At 35.2% G+C, this 14835-nt stretch overlaps 1 non-coding gene across 1 annotated transcript; it reads left to right on the top strand.

Annotated features, from left to right (window-relative positions):
* The first annotated feature begins 9602 nt into the window (after positions 1-9602).
* On the top strand, positions 9603-9762 carry LOC116757265. Its single transcript, XR_004350912.1, has one exon. It is a non-coding gene; the product is annotated as a U1 spliceosomal RNA (small nuclear RNA).
* Positions 9763-14835: the final 5073 nt, after the last annotated feature.

The following is a 14835-nucleotide window of genomic DNA, read 5'->3' on the forward strand; positions in this document are numbered from 1 at the left end:
TTCCAATTAATGAGACAGTACTACAAAGTAGAGATCTTAAGTGAGAAATTTAGACGATAGTCCTTGTAGCTAAGAAAATCGACACCTTTCTATTCCCAAATTATGCAAATTAATTTTAGGGTAAATTAAATGCCCAGGTTATTGTTCTGCCTCCATTCTGCTTTATTTCGTAAACAAAACTTTATTGAGTAGGAAGTAACTTCTTTTTTAAGAGCTTTTTTTTTTTTAACATCTTTATTTCTTTATTGGAGTATAACTGCTTTACAATGGTGTGTTAGTTTCTGCTTTGTAACAAAGTGAATCAGCTATACATATATCCCCATATCTCCTCCCTCTTGCATCTCCCTCCCTTCCACCCTCCTTATCCCACCCCTCTAGGTGGTCACAAAGCACCAAGCAGATCTCCCTGTGCTATGTGGCTGCTTCCCATATATATGTACATGCCACTCTCTCACTTTGTCCCAGCTTACCCTTCCCTCTCCACGTGTCCTCAAGTCTCTTCTCTAGTAGGTCTGCCACTCTTTGGCTCGATCTATTTCCTGGCTGTATCAAATTCTGCATGTCAGTAAGGAGAAACCACAGCAAATAAAATTAATTTTATTCAATTTTATATTCTTTAAAAAAACTATTTTTTTTGGTTAGACTTTTTTCTTTCTCTTGCAAATAAGCTTTTACTTAGAAACTAAAATCAATAAAAATGTGCCAAAATTTAAAAAATATTTAAAAGAATCATATCCCCTCTAAATATACTTCATGTTTATACCAGATGTAAATATTTCTAATTTAAAGCAATGTCTTCGTATTACTTAGAAAACCTATGAGAAATATCTTAATCATTAACTACATAAAGCAGTTACTCTAGAACAATCATATTGGGAAATATTATGTTTCAGCTATTTTTTATTCTGTATTACTCAATTCTGCATAAAAAAAAATGTTTCATCCCTTCCTTGGGAAATCTGCAAAAGAACAATACTGGGAAGATGTATTTCCAGGAACTAGTGTAAATGAAAAAATGAGAGAAATAAAACAAAAATATATACTTTACCAACAATGTTGATTTATCTCCTATTTCTAAATACTTATTGGCAAATTAACTTTGAATTTGACTAAATTCTAATGAAGGCTAAAATTGTAGAAATACTAACATCAGCAGCAAAATGGGTGATCTGACTCATGATGGGCTAAACCAAGTTTTTTAATGCTCAAAATATTTAGAAATTTTAGAATGTTTAGAATAATGTTCTATCTGTGTTGTGTACAACCAGGATGAGGTTGGCAAGACATTTTAGTACATTGCTTTATCTAAAAACTTGACTCTATCTTCTAGAAGTTTAATTGGCTATTCTTTTTATAAAAATCAAAAATGGAATTTAAAAAAATTCTCCATTGCCTTAATCAATCAGCCTTTCTAATATCACAGAACCTACTTGATCAGCAAAGTCTTCGCATCATCTAACCCAAATCCCTCCAGGCAAAGTTGAAAGTTCAAATTCAGTTCCATATATCAATATTTCGCTTTGTGATATAAAGTTATGGAACATAGCATGTGCCCTCCTGTAGAAAGAGTTTGGGGGACTGGAATCGACACCAAAGGTAAGGGCCGTATTTCAAAACTGAGTTTGCCCTAAGAAAGACGTCACATAAACAAGCATATAAGTTCATTACTTTAGAGCCCACTCCTCATTTTTCTTAAAAAGCCTTCATTGTACAGAGAAAAATGTGTCAGTATATCCTTTAAGTCTAGTACAGCAACACTTTCACTGGAACACAAAGGACTGCATTCGTAGTCTGAAGTTCCTTCTCATTTCAGTAAAGTCTCAGTGTCTCTTGGCAGTTTTCAATTTCATTCCTTGGTTACCTCAAAATTCTTGAAGTTTCGCTCCTAGATTTTCAGTGCTTTCCTTAGGGCAATAACCTCATCCCACAATGAAAGGAGGTGGAATCTACTGATTTTGGTCATAGGTTGGTCATGGAAACTGGGCAAGGAATAAGGAGTAAGGAAGAATGAGGAGTTCAAGACAATTCTGAGTGATGGGGAAGATGAGGTGCTATTAATAAAATTAGAAAATTAGGAAGAAAGCATGCTTGAAGAAAGTGGTAAATAATAAAGCAAGATTCCATTTTACTTTGAAATTTATGGCTTGATGGTTTGCTAACCTTCATGAGAGTGGTTTTGGCCCAGTTGTGAGAAGCAATCCACATTTCAGGAGAGTAGAAGTTGGTGGATGATGAGATGTGCGGTAGAGATGATAGAGGACAATTTTAAATACTTGGCAGCAAAGGTAAAACCGAAGATAAGATGATGTCTTGAAAATGAAAAGGGAAAATTTTTTCTAGGGCAGAGAAATCATGCCTGGGTTGAAACGCTCTAGAAAAGTGAAGGGCAAGCAAGTTCAAATGAAAGAAGCATCACTCTCTTGAACAAAGACAGAGACCAAAGGCAAGGGGAAAAAGTTGAGGTTCTGAAGTAGAAGGGGGTGCTCACAGCAGATAAACTCCATCTTCTCATGAAATAGTAGCCAAGGCAATTTGCAAAAGTGGGGTATTCTTTTGAGCAAGGTGGAGATTGTTTCAGAGTTCCTCTCTCTCTTTCTCTCTCTCTCTCTCTCTCTCTCTCTCTCTCTCTCTCTCACACACACACACACACACACACACACACACACACACACACACAATGTAAAAAGAATCCTGAGAAGTAGTGAGAGTCTGGCTATGGTTTAGTAGAGTTATTCTACATTTATTCTTCCAAAGTACCCTATTAGAGTGGGGTTTCAATTTCTAATTGTTTTCTCCATTTCAGGATTTTGATTCTTAACAATAAAATTTTAAACACTGTCAGATTTAATCTGTTTGAGGCCATTATGTGCCAACTTTGTAAAATTTTTCCTTATGGTGAACTGAAACTTTCCTCTCTGTAGCTCTGGAGTTAATCTGTCAGAAAAAAACCCTACTCCCTCATTAGGAGTCCTTGTCAAATGCTATTGCATCCTTCTTTGCTTTCAGAACTCTAGACTAAACGCTTTCTTTTGTTAAATAATTTCTGATATCATTGAATTTCTTTCATCTTCAATGAGAAAAAATTACACACTATTTTGCCTGAGAACTGAACATACATTTAGAAATAGCTGTTAGCTCAAATAATATAAATTATTACAAATAAAGACCTATTGCTTGATTTACTTTCTGTTTTGTGTATGTTTATATAAAAATTGTTCTATTTGGCTAGAACTCTATTCAATCAATTTACATAAATCCATGCTAACATTTCCAAAGATAGAGTGTCATGAGGACAATATGGAGGCAAGGAATCAGTAATAAGATTTATAAAAGACCTTGAGAAAAATATTCAAATATTTTTATTATTTGGAATTTTTATTCTTGATATTAGGAGGAAATGGACTATATATTAATCCCCTATGAGTAAATTTATTCCTGGAGTGGGGTTGGCATACTTTAGAACAAATGTGTGTATTTCTTATTCTCATTGCATTTTTCCAGATGATAAGAAAATGATTGGAAAATTACTTTTTATGGTTGATATCCTAGCTTTATTAGCTTTTCCCCAATGTTATAGAGTAAGTCCACATGTTTATGAACATTTCCTCTACTGTGAGTGCCTATATTCATTAAAAAGAAAATATTCATTAAATTAGACTCCTCACATTATGTCTAGATAAGATTAATTCACTTATACAATATGATAATATTATTCTTCATAGATTGATTTCTTTATTGACCACCATTTAGATTCATTAGTTATTGATATACATGTTAAAATGTGGGAATATTCTCATATGTTATAGGACTGTTTTTCTTTGAAATTTAATGTAAATCAGAAAATAACCTTCAGAGAATGCAAATAAGAGTATGCATATAAAAATTATTTGTATACTATTAGCTTTGAAATCATTGCAGCTGGCTTAGAAATGTTGGTAGAACTACAAAGCTATCTACTTGTTGAGTCAATAAAATAGTGTATACCCAGTATTCAGTCCCTTTTCTACATTAAAGCTAGTCTAAATATTAATGAAAATTGCAACAGAGAGAATTACATTAGTTTCTGACAAGATTACAGACTGCAAAAGGAAATTTACAATCACTTGTCATAGCCTAGGCCAATTCAGAATCCCGAAACCCTCTGTCTTGTCAAGGGTTTTACCTTAGGCCATATATACCCTTCCCACCTGCCACATTTGCAGTAGGAATCTTCAGAACAGATTTATTAATCCTTCAAAAGCTTCCACACTGGCATAGTCTACACTGATTATCTAAAATGTTCAGAACACTTTGAAAAAATTAACCATTACCAGAGTGAATTTCCCCTCCTTTCTTTCCCCTTTCCAACCTAGAAGCGGGATTGAATGGAGAATCCAATCTTTTAAGCTCCCCCCTTCAAAATAAAATCAAACTAGTATATTGAGATAATTTAAGCTGGTTCCAGGAAAGCAAAATTAGGGTTGTAATGTACTGTTTCAGAAATTCAAACCTAGTCTGAAGTTCTCTCTTCTTTAGTGTACTGAGAAGTTAATGCATATTTAATTGTCTATGATTAATTCTAAATAATGTGTTATTTCAAATCCAATCATTCATTTGATTTACATTCTCTGGCATTTTCAGCTTTGCTTCTGTATTTCTTCCCCACTTTTCTTATCAATGGTCGTTTTGAATATATCCCACCCCAAATTAAGATTCTTAAATTCCACACAGCAGTTGCAGCTTTAGTTTCTCTTCTATTTGTGAGAAATGTTAATGAAATGTCATTAATTCTTTCAATTGTAGATTGATATTGCTTAAAATGACCTACGATTCACTTACTTTGTGCTAAGGATTGCTCTAAATTCTTTGTATGAGTAGTTGCTTTAATTCTCAGAACAACCCTATGCAGTATTGTTATTATTATTCCAATTTTACAGATGGAAATTGTGGCAGAGTAACTTACTCAAGGTCAAAGAGCTCGTTGACAGTAAAGAGAGAAATTTTAAGTAGTGTAGCTCCCAATTTCTGTACTCTTAACCATAGACACTGCTAGATTTCCATAAAGTAGTAGTTTTGGGGGTCAGGGTCAAAATTTTATTCCCAAATCAGATCAGTTATTCTATTTTTTTGTAAAATTCACTTTAATGCATAATGGTTATAGAATATGAGATTTTGATAAGTCTAGTAGAGAAAGATTATCAACTTTGAAGTCAGGTAAAATGGGCTTAAAGTCTCATTTTTATAATTAGTTTATTGTATGACTGATCTTGAACATTCTTTTTTTTTTTTTTTTAACATCTTTATTGGGGTATAATTGCTTTACAATGGTGTGTTAGTTTCTGCTCTACAACAAAGTGAATCAGCTATACATATACACATGCTCCCATGTGTCTTCCCTCTTGCGTCTCCCTCCCTCCCACTCTCTCCATCCCACCCCTCCAGGCTGTCCCAAAGCCCCGAGCTAAAATCCCTGTGCCTTGCGGCTGCTTCCCCCTAGCTATCTACCTTACTACGTTTGTTAGTGTGTATATGTCCATGACTCTCTCTCGCCCTGTCAAAACTCACCCTTCCCCCTCCCCATATCCTCAAGTCCGTTCTCCAGTAGGTCTGCGCCTCTATTCCTGTCTTATCCCTAAGTGATCTTGAACATTCTTAATTTCTCTGACTCTATTTCTTCACTATTATGAGGACTAAAATAGTGACATATAAAAAGTGACCAGCACAAAACCTGGTTCACAGTAGATTTTCTCCCTTTTTCCTACAACAAGGAGGAAATAATCTATTTTCCTTTTTCTCTGTTATTTCATATAGGTGTAGAAGTAATTGATATCCTTGGTCTAAGGCTGAAAAAAAAGCTGGGCATTTTATATACTGATATGCAATATTTAAGGATTTACGCTTCCTATTTTTCCGTCTATGAATTAATTAGCTGTGTCACAATAGAAGCACTCTCCCCCTCTGCTCCAGAGTTTTATTTTGCCTTCTGAGGAATGAAAATTTATTTTACAGATATCAGTAGAACCACAGATGAGAGAGGGAGAAAAACACTCTCCACCATTTCACAAACAACCACTGCTTGCCATATTTTTGAAAAGTTTGTTCTTCCTTTGTGGGGAATATAAGTAGCCAGTTCAAGTTCCATGTGTTTGGTGAAATGCTTAAATAAACTCTTTTAAAACTGGGGATTATGTCTGTTGATAAAGCACTCTTGTGAATATTTCATTGAAACCTGGATTACCTTTTTTTTCTTAACTCATTTGCCTTTTCAGACATACCATAAGGAAACCTATGGAACTTTTGAAAATGGAGAAAAGTCCTGTTGATCACTGACAGTACATTTTGAGTATTAATATATGTGGCCAGTTTGAAGGAGTATATCTGCTGTTAATCTGGGCTTTGCTTCCTGTGTTAATTTGAGGTACTAAGGCTACAGTACAATATGCTATTACTAACAATAAGCCTCAGTAAAAAATGGTTACTTGGTATCTCATTAATATGACAGAAGATTCCAGTAAAGCTGAACTTACTGACAGTAAGAATAGACAAATGGAAAGAATAAGTCAGTTAAAAGGTGAATGATTTTTAATACTTTCTGAAGTATTTGTCAAAAATGAAATGTGTCTGGAATGGAAATGTTGCTTTGCTAAACATTTGTATATTGTCACGAAGTTATTCAAGTGTCTGTATACATTTTGGAAGTATTTGAATTGTATGTCAAATCCAGGTTAGTTATGTGTTAGTAATGTAAGTGTCAACAAGAGATATTAGCAAGACCCAGGAAGAAGGCAAATGTTACACTTACCTCGTGCAGTGTTTTTGTTGTTTCTCTTTTTATCACTTATATAAGTTTCAAAACAAGTGCAGAGTCACTGAAATGATTCAAACAACATAGAGAAAACTGAGCATATGAAAATTAAAATAGACCTAGAGACTCTTTCCTTTTCTGACAAATTTACATACTACTAATTCAATACTTAGGGTTGATGCTAAGATTTTAAGAGCTTAATGGCATTATCAGTTATTTACTATAACCATATTTGGGTTTGCTTTGTATAAAACAAATTCCCAAAATAGCTCCTCTGAAATCTAAAGTTCACTATCATTTATAATATCGGAAAATGAGTTGTTTTTAGCCAGTATCTTTTCCCTCATATTTTATTTTACATTTTATTCACCCAGTTTCACTGTCTGGTGATGATCATCTGTGTAATATATGTTAGGAATTTTCACTTGAAGGACCATGTATCTTTAAATGTCTTCTCTTTATTCATCCTAGTTCTAACACATGTAATTTCCCTTTTAATTTGACATCATTTAACAGCACATTACACGTCAATGATGTGATCTGTGAATATTTACAATGTTCATGTCATTTTTATTTTCTAATCCAATTTAAGTAGCTCTGCTTTTTATGACATCATGAATTCTTCAGTCTTTTTGGTCTTTTTGGGACTAATTATTCCATTAGTTCCTTTGAACTAGCTCTGTGTTGTCAGTCATTTCTTTCCTTTTGATCATAAGACCTTTGCTGCCCTCCTTTGCATGTACAGTCAGTTGTAGGTCTATGCAACCAAGCTAAGAAGTAAGTACTAAGTCCTCATCCTTGCAGACTGCTATTCCCAATCATTTCTGTACGGAAGGCACTTTGTAGGTAAATCTTTCTATTGTAAAACCATGGCTTCTAAAGTTCTTACATACTGAAAACACATTTGGATACATTTTAAAAAATATCTTTTATAAAGGTAGTAAATATTTTATGCAAAATACTTTCACTTGCTAAGACAGAGATTTAAAGAAAAAAATGAGTAAAAAAATAACCAGTAGAAAAGCAGACTAAATTTCACTTGTTGCAGTATTACATGACACATAGTCTATGTTTATTTTTTAATGCTGGTTTGGGCAGAATTACAAAATGTCTTAGATTCAACTTTTGAAAAAATGTAGTCTTTCCTGGTACTTTCCATATCCATTTGCCTGCTAACTTATATGAGAGTTTATAGATGTGATTAATTTTAAATAGCATAAAGGCAAAAGAAAATTTGGAGTGACTTAAGCATGACTTTGTCTTTAACCCTCTTGTTTACTAGGAACTTTTTTTTTTTTAACATCTTTATTGGAGTATAATTGCTTTACAACGGTGTGTTAGTTTCTGCTGTATAACAAAGTGAATCAGCTATATGTATACATATATGCCCATATCCCCTCCCTCTTGTGTCTCCCTCCCTCCCACCCTCCCTATCCCAACCCCTCTAGGTGGTCACAAAGCACTGAGCTGATCTCCCTGTGCTATGCGGCTGCTTCCCACTAGCTATCTATTTTACGTTTGGTAGTGTATATATGTCCATGCCACTCTCTCACTTTGTCACAGCTTACCCTTCCCCCTCCCATATCCTCAAGTCCATTCTCTAGTAGGTCTGTGTCTTTATTCCCGTCTTACCGTTTCCTCTGTGATGCTGAGGAGCTCTGCTGTCTGTTGCTGCCCTCTGTAGTGATGACTAAGAGAGCACAAGATCAGCTTTGTTAAACGCGGTAGAAATTGACTCTAAAAACTTTCTCCAGAATGCAAATGCAGCCCATTTGAGATTCACATATTCTCTGAAAATAAAAAGCCAATAGGAGTATTTTTGCATTTGAAGAGTTCTTCTGCAAGTACTAGACACTGAGAACATAACCTGACTGCTTTTTTAGGTATCATTTTAAAATATTGCAATGTTATTTATTTAGTCTGACTGAAAGCACCACCACGAATATTTATATATAAACTAAAGTTAACCTAATATATTTTTAAAAGTAGATTTATGATTTAAGATTTCAGATTGGATGGCAATGGCTAAGAATAGTCCAGAATTTCTGCCTTTATAAGCCAAACAATCTTACATTAAGCCATTTAATTCTCCATGAGGCTGTTTCCTTATCTATCAAATGGAGATAATTTTAAAGCTAAACTCTTACAAAGAATGTAATTTGTACTCTACCAAGCTCTACCCAAATAACAAGCATGGTTATTTCCTTATTTAGATTTAGTCTGATTTAACTGTGAAATAGTTAAAATCTGTCCCTCCCTTCTCATTCTACTCCTAAATGTTGCTCCCACTGCCCCGTCTTCTGGGAATAAGGTTAGAGAGGATTAGTCCAAGGGACAGGCAGTTGCTGAAATCAGGAGGAACTTAACAGGACCTGGGTAGTGTCTAGGAAGAGACAACAGAAATGTGCCCTCTTTAAAAGAAGCCTGGATGAAGCTAAACAGGGATTAGGGCCCTAGCTAAGTGGCCTGAGGCTCAGGGCAAGGGATTCTTGGCAGGAAAACTCAGACCCAAGCACTACTGTAAAAATAAGGCCCGCTTTGCTAGAGTTAGGGTCAGTCCAGAATATGGTGGCCCTTTGAAAGCAGAGCTAATTTCAGATGATGTCTCTTTTAAAATTCTTTTATATTACAAAGTCTGCAGATGTGAGTTTGTGTACTAGCTTTGCCATTTACTGGCTGCCTTGTCTGGCCATTCCAGAGCCAGGTTCTTCAATTTCTCTGAGCCTCAGTTTCCTCCCTTGTAAAACTGGGGATAATCGTGAAATAATATTGCTAAAACTCCTGATCTAATGTCTATTATTAAAAATAGTAGGTATTTATACTTACCTGGCAGGGGAGATACCATGATCATGAAGATGGTTTTCCCAGGGCAAAGCTTATCCATTGCACTCCAGATGTGCTGACCCCTACAATTTCCCCAAATGTGGGAGACTCGACTGCATAATTTGTGGTAGTGGGGGACTGCGTTCAGACCAAAAAAGTAGTACTTATTAAAAGTTAACTGAGGGCTTCCCTGGTGGCGCAGTGGTTGAGAGTCCGCCTGCCGATGCAGGGGACGCGGGTTCGTGCCCCTGTCCAGGAAGATCCCACATGCCGCGGAGCGGATGGGCCCGTGAGCCATGGCCGCTGAGCCTGCGCGTCCGGAGCCTGTGCTCCGCAGCGGGAGAGGCTGCAACAGTGAGAGGCCCGCGTACCGCAAAAAAAAGAAAAAAAAAAAAGTTAACTGAGTCTACATCTGGTCAGGATAAGAGCAGGAATTGGATAGGTCAACCTGAAAGTAACATCAATGACTTTATTTAAGAGGAACCAAAAGGGGCCATGAAACTCTTTTCTGTGTTTCTGGAATTATATGACATATGTGATTGTCTGTTCTACATATTTCCACAGAAGAGAACTCTGGAACTCACTGTAGGAAGTTGACATGTGGCCAGGGCTCAGCTCCTGTACCATGCTTTCTATGAGTCAGTTGCCATGTTCATGCTCGTATTGGCTCATACTTCGATTTTTCAAAGATACCATTCCTACAGTGCAAGTACTGCCTAAGTCTTACTGTGATTCCAAGATGTGTTTCCAGTTTGTGGAGGTAGCTCACATGATTAATATTTCAATGTTAAGAACCAATTTGCTTGCCTAAAGGATAGGCGGTATAATTAATTTTGCCTCTTTTTTCTGTTTAGTGGCATTGCCACTGCGAATTTTTATAGAGTTCATATTTAACTTTCAATGTGTATTGGGAGAGCATTTTCAAAAAAAAATGGTTATTCAACGGACCACACATCGTTTTTATTTCTTTTAGCTTAAAAAAGAAGTGACCAATTTTATTAACTCACTTCAACATAGTCACTACTCAAAATGTTGGATGAGGAAAGGGTGAGGGTTTTGGGGGGTGATTGATAAAGCCACGATTCACCGGCCTTCTTAGATTGTCTCAATTTTCTTTTGAGGACAAAAGAACACATTAAACGTTTTAATATTTAAACTTTCATAAGTAAAAGTAAGAAGTGATTTCTTTAACAATGTTCAAAGTGAACTTTGGAACTGATAAAAGTAAACATATGGGCCCTGGAGCCAGAATATCTGGTTGTGAATCCCAGATTTGCTACTTCCAAGCTGTGTGACATTAGGCAAATGTCTATGCTTTTTTGTGCTTTGGTTTTCTCCACTTTAAATGGGACGAATTACAGATCTCACAACACTGTGTTGTGAGGAGTAAGCAAGTTAATACATGTGAAGCATCTACCTATATTTGTAGGTTTACAGGGAAACAAAATAATACAATGTAAATCCAAGGTTTAGAGACAGTTACAGTAACACAAAACAATACGCAGGCTTTAAAATTGTTGTCCAATTAGATACGTTTTTCTTTGAATAATTATAATAAGGATATTTATTATACAAAGTCCATAACATGGTAATGTTATTTAGAAGTCTCTGAAGTTTTTTTAAGAAAAAATTGAGCCATAGACTACTAGCAACACCCTCCATCTCTACCACCTCAGGGTTGCTCCTTGGCTGTCAGGTTGTTCTTCTGTCAGAACATTTAGCAGTTTGATGGAGAACGTCTCCATTTTCTAGGTGCATTTAATAAAATATGTGTTTCTAAGTCCTGTGCATGTTACATTATTGGTGACTGGATACTTGTAAAAAGTTAAGGTGGTTGTTGGTAGTAGGCCTCCTTGGTGATGGCTCTTATTTTTTAATGCCTTCTTTTGTAGTGTGCGATTTAATCAATGTTTTAACTGTGAGTCAAAAGTACGTATGTTATGAATTCTCCTTAAAGGTTTACGGTTTTTTCTTTTACTACTAATATACAAAATGACTATTTTATGTCTCTAATGATTGTGCCTCAGTAGCCCAATACAACTACTAATAGAGAACTACATGGTCTGAAATGAGCTATAATATAATTATTTCTATCCCGGGGTTGTGGGTAATTCAATCTTCAGTGCTGATGTACTCTGTTAAACATGGTGGATTTACACACCCACAGTCTTAGGTATGTATCTAAAGAGGCCAGCTGGTATCATGAATAATAATCATTTCATTTTGCTATTTATCTAGTGAAAATCCGGTTTCTGAAAGCCTTATATGATTTTTCTCAGGTGCTCAATATTAATGAAGGAGAGAAATTTATATGAATTACCTAGACTTATAGGTAATTGAAACAGAGTCTGCCAAAAGTAGAAATGGTACTTCAAAGTTTGAATTTTAAAATTTATTTTTTTCCATGTGAATTTACTGAAAAGCTATTTCTCAAAACAGTCTCACAAGCAGCTAATGCTTGTTGTTTACTGAAATTTGTACTATATTATATATTCTTGGTAAGTTAAGTACAATAATAAATACCACATGAATGATTGAAATAGAATAATGGTGATATGCTTTGACCTTGTTTAAAGAGTTATTCTGTAGTTCCAGTTTACATAGCCTTCTACTCTTTTTTGTACTACTCTGTAATTTCAAGAATTTAGAAAAAAAAAAAAGAATTTAGAATATTAAACTAGCTTTGCTGCTAAAGGAAAATTGAGACTAACTGCTGTGATTACACATTTGTTTAGTAGCAAAGTTGCTAAGCCACAAGAGCTGAAGCAAATACTGAATCATGAAGACTATTAATTGAGATTGACTATTAATTGAGCTTTTGCTACCCCAAAGCATCTATTTGGTAAATATAGCACAAAGTACTTATAGATCCAACTGGCTTAGAATATTTTTTCCACCTCTGCTATGGTGCCTGAAGTATCTAGAATTAGAGATATTCCTCTGGGTTCAGGCGTTATCACAGTTGTTACCTGGAAGGTTAAACTGTTACTGCACATTGGCCTACGAACACATATGATCTTGTCAGATGTGTAGCTTGCACGGTATTACGAAATTAAAAAAAAAATAGTATATTGGAATAGAAAACCCCCCAGTTCATGGATTATCCCGGAAAGGGTAACTTTGGGTGGCATAAACAATGTAGGGTTTAGCTCTGATATAAAATGTTATTATGAATCTAATTTTTTGCCATTGAGCCCAAGTTCTCATTCTTTATGAAAAACTAAATCAATGGAGATATTACTTAACCTAAAATGAAAACTTTGTAAGTTCTTTGGACTTGATGAATGACTTACCAAATACTTATTACATATTTTTTGGCATTGGCTGTGTGCAAGCTTATTTCTAGGATTGCTGTAAGGGTGCGATAGCTCAGAAATAAATAAAATACAGTTTCTGGTCTTTAAAATACTTTCAGTTTAAAGGAAGAGACAGTTTTTAATACAAATAGCAGTGGACAGTAAATGAAATAAGCTGAAGCTCTTGAATAAGAAGGTTAAGGCCACATTTCAAATTGGAACACTGGAAAACCAATTGTAATGTAGGCATTCCAAATGTTTTCTAGAAAGTACTGTGGAAATGTAGTATAAGGGAAGACTTTTAAAATAAACAAAACAAACATAAAACACTTATTTTATTTTATTATTTTTTTTTGGTGGTACAGGGGCCTCTCACTGTTGCGGCCTATCCCGTTGCGGAGCACAGGCCGCGGACGCGCAGGCTCAGCGGCCATGGCTCACGGGCCCAGCTGCTCCATGGTATGTGGGATCTTCCCAGACCGGGGCACAAACCCGTGTCCCCTGCATAGGCAGGCGGACTCTCAACCACTGCACCACCAGGGAAGCCCATAAACACTTATTTTATTATAAAAATACATTCTTTTCCCCAAAATAAAACAAAGTTAAGAAAAATATTTCACACTATAGATAAACGTCAATACATTAATACTTGTTCTTCCATGAAGACATATATATTTTTTCCATCAAAATGGGATCATTCTAAAAGAACTGTTTTCTAATCTACATTTTAACTTAATATATCATGGACTGCTTCCTATGGTAATAAATTACCTTATATAGTACTTGAATATTTATCATTTGTTTATTCATCTAATAAAAAAATACTGAGAATTCACTATATTCTTGGCATAGTCACTGTCCAGGGATACAGTGGTATATATCAAAGACATGTGTTACTGATGGTATCAAATCATAGGAGAATTTGATGCAAAAGAACAAGTTGAATACAAGAAGACAAGGGAAAAACAGATTTTTTATCTCCTCTCTACTTAGTTATGGTTGAGGATGTTAGCTAAGTATTTGGGTAACATACATGTTCAATGAACTACAAGACCAAGGTACTGAGAATTACTTAAGTCTGTTCTGCTTACAAAACAGAGATGATGTCTATTTATTACAGATAAAGATGACATTATACAATAACAACAATAATAACTTTAAAAGTAGAATGAGGTACAAGTCCTGGCTCCATCACCCAAAACCTGTGTGACCTTGGGCAAGTCAGTTACTGAGAATTGGTTGAAGACTTTCCACTGATGACTGGCCTGGCCCTAGAAGTTCAAAAGGTAGGAAAAGAAAATTCTGCTTTTCTGTAGCCACATGATTCTGATCATCTGAAACAGGAAAGCATAAATTAGATGCTGGTTGAACATACAGAGAACTATTTCTTACTAAAGTATATGTTTTCAACACAGTAGTTTTATAATCATTTGTCTGTCATCCATTTATCCACCTGTCCATCCAACTATCTACCTATCATCTATCTATCCTCTATCTATCTATCTATCTATCTAGCATTATCTATCTCTCTGTCGTCTAGCACCAGCCTAATCAGCGGTAAGATCCTTTTTCTACATAAATGAGTGTAGATTTTAAATTCATTATAGATAGGCATAGATGGAGAGGAGGAAATTATTCTTTTCATAAATGCAAGAGCAAGTATGTATTAAAATATGTGTGAGTAAATATGTGTCCATATGTTTATGTGTGTACCTAGTTCCAGTCTTTTCCAATTGTTTCCCTGTACAAACCTTGTTCCCTTTCTTAACTTTTCCTCTACCTAACCAAATACGAATGCATCAGAAAGCTCTTTAAGTGGAAGAGGGTATGCTCTCCAGTTGTGTAGGATTGGTCCATATGTATAAAAAACTAAAGGGAAATAGAGAGCTCTTCGCTTAAAATTAGTGTTCAAAACAGAGAGTAATTAGGTTT

The sequence above is a fragment of the Phocoena sinus genome, chromosome 7, assembly GCF_008692025.1.
Source record: "Phocoena sinus isolate mPhoSin1 chromosome 7, mPhoSin1.pri, whole genome shotgun sequence".
Lineage (NCBI taxonomy): Eukaryota > Metazoa > Chordata > Mammalia > Artiodactyla > Phocoenidae > Phocoena > Phocoena sinus.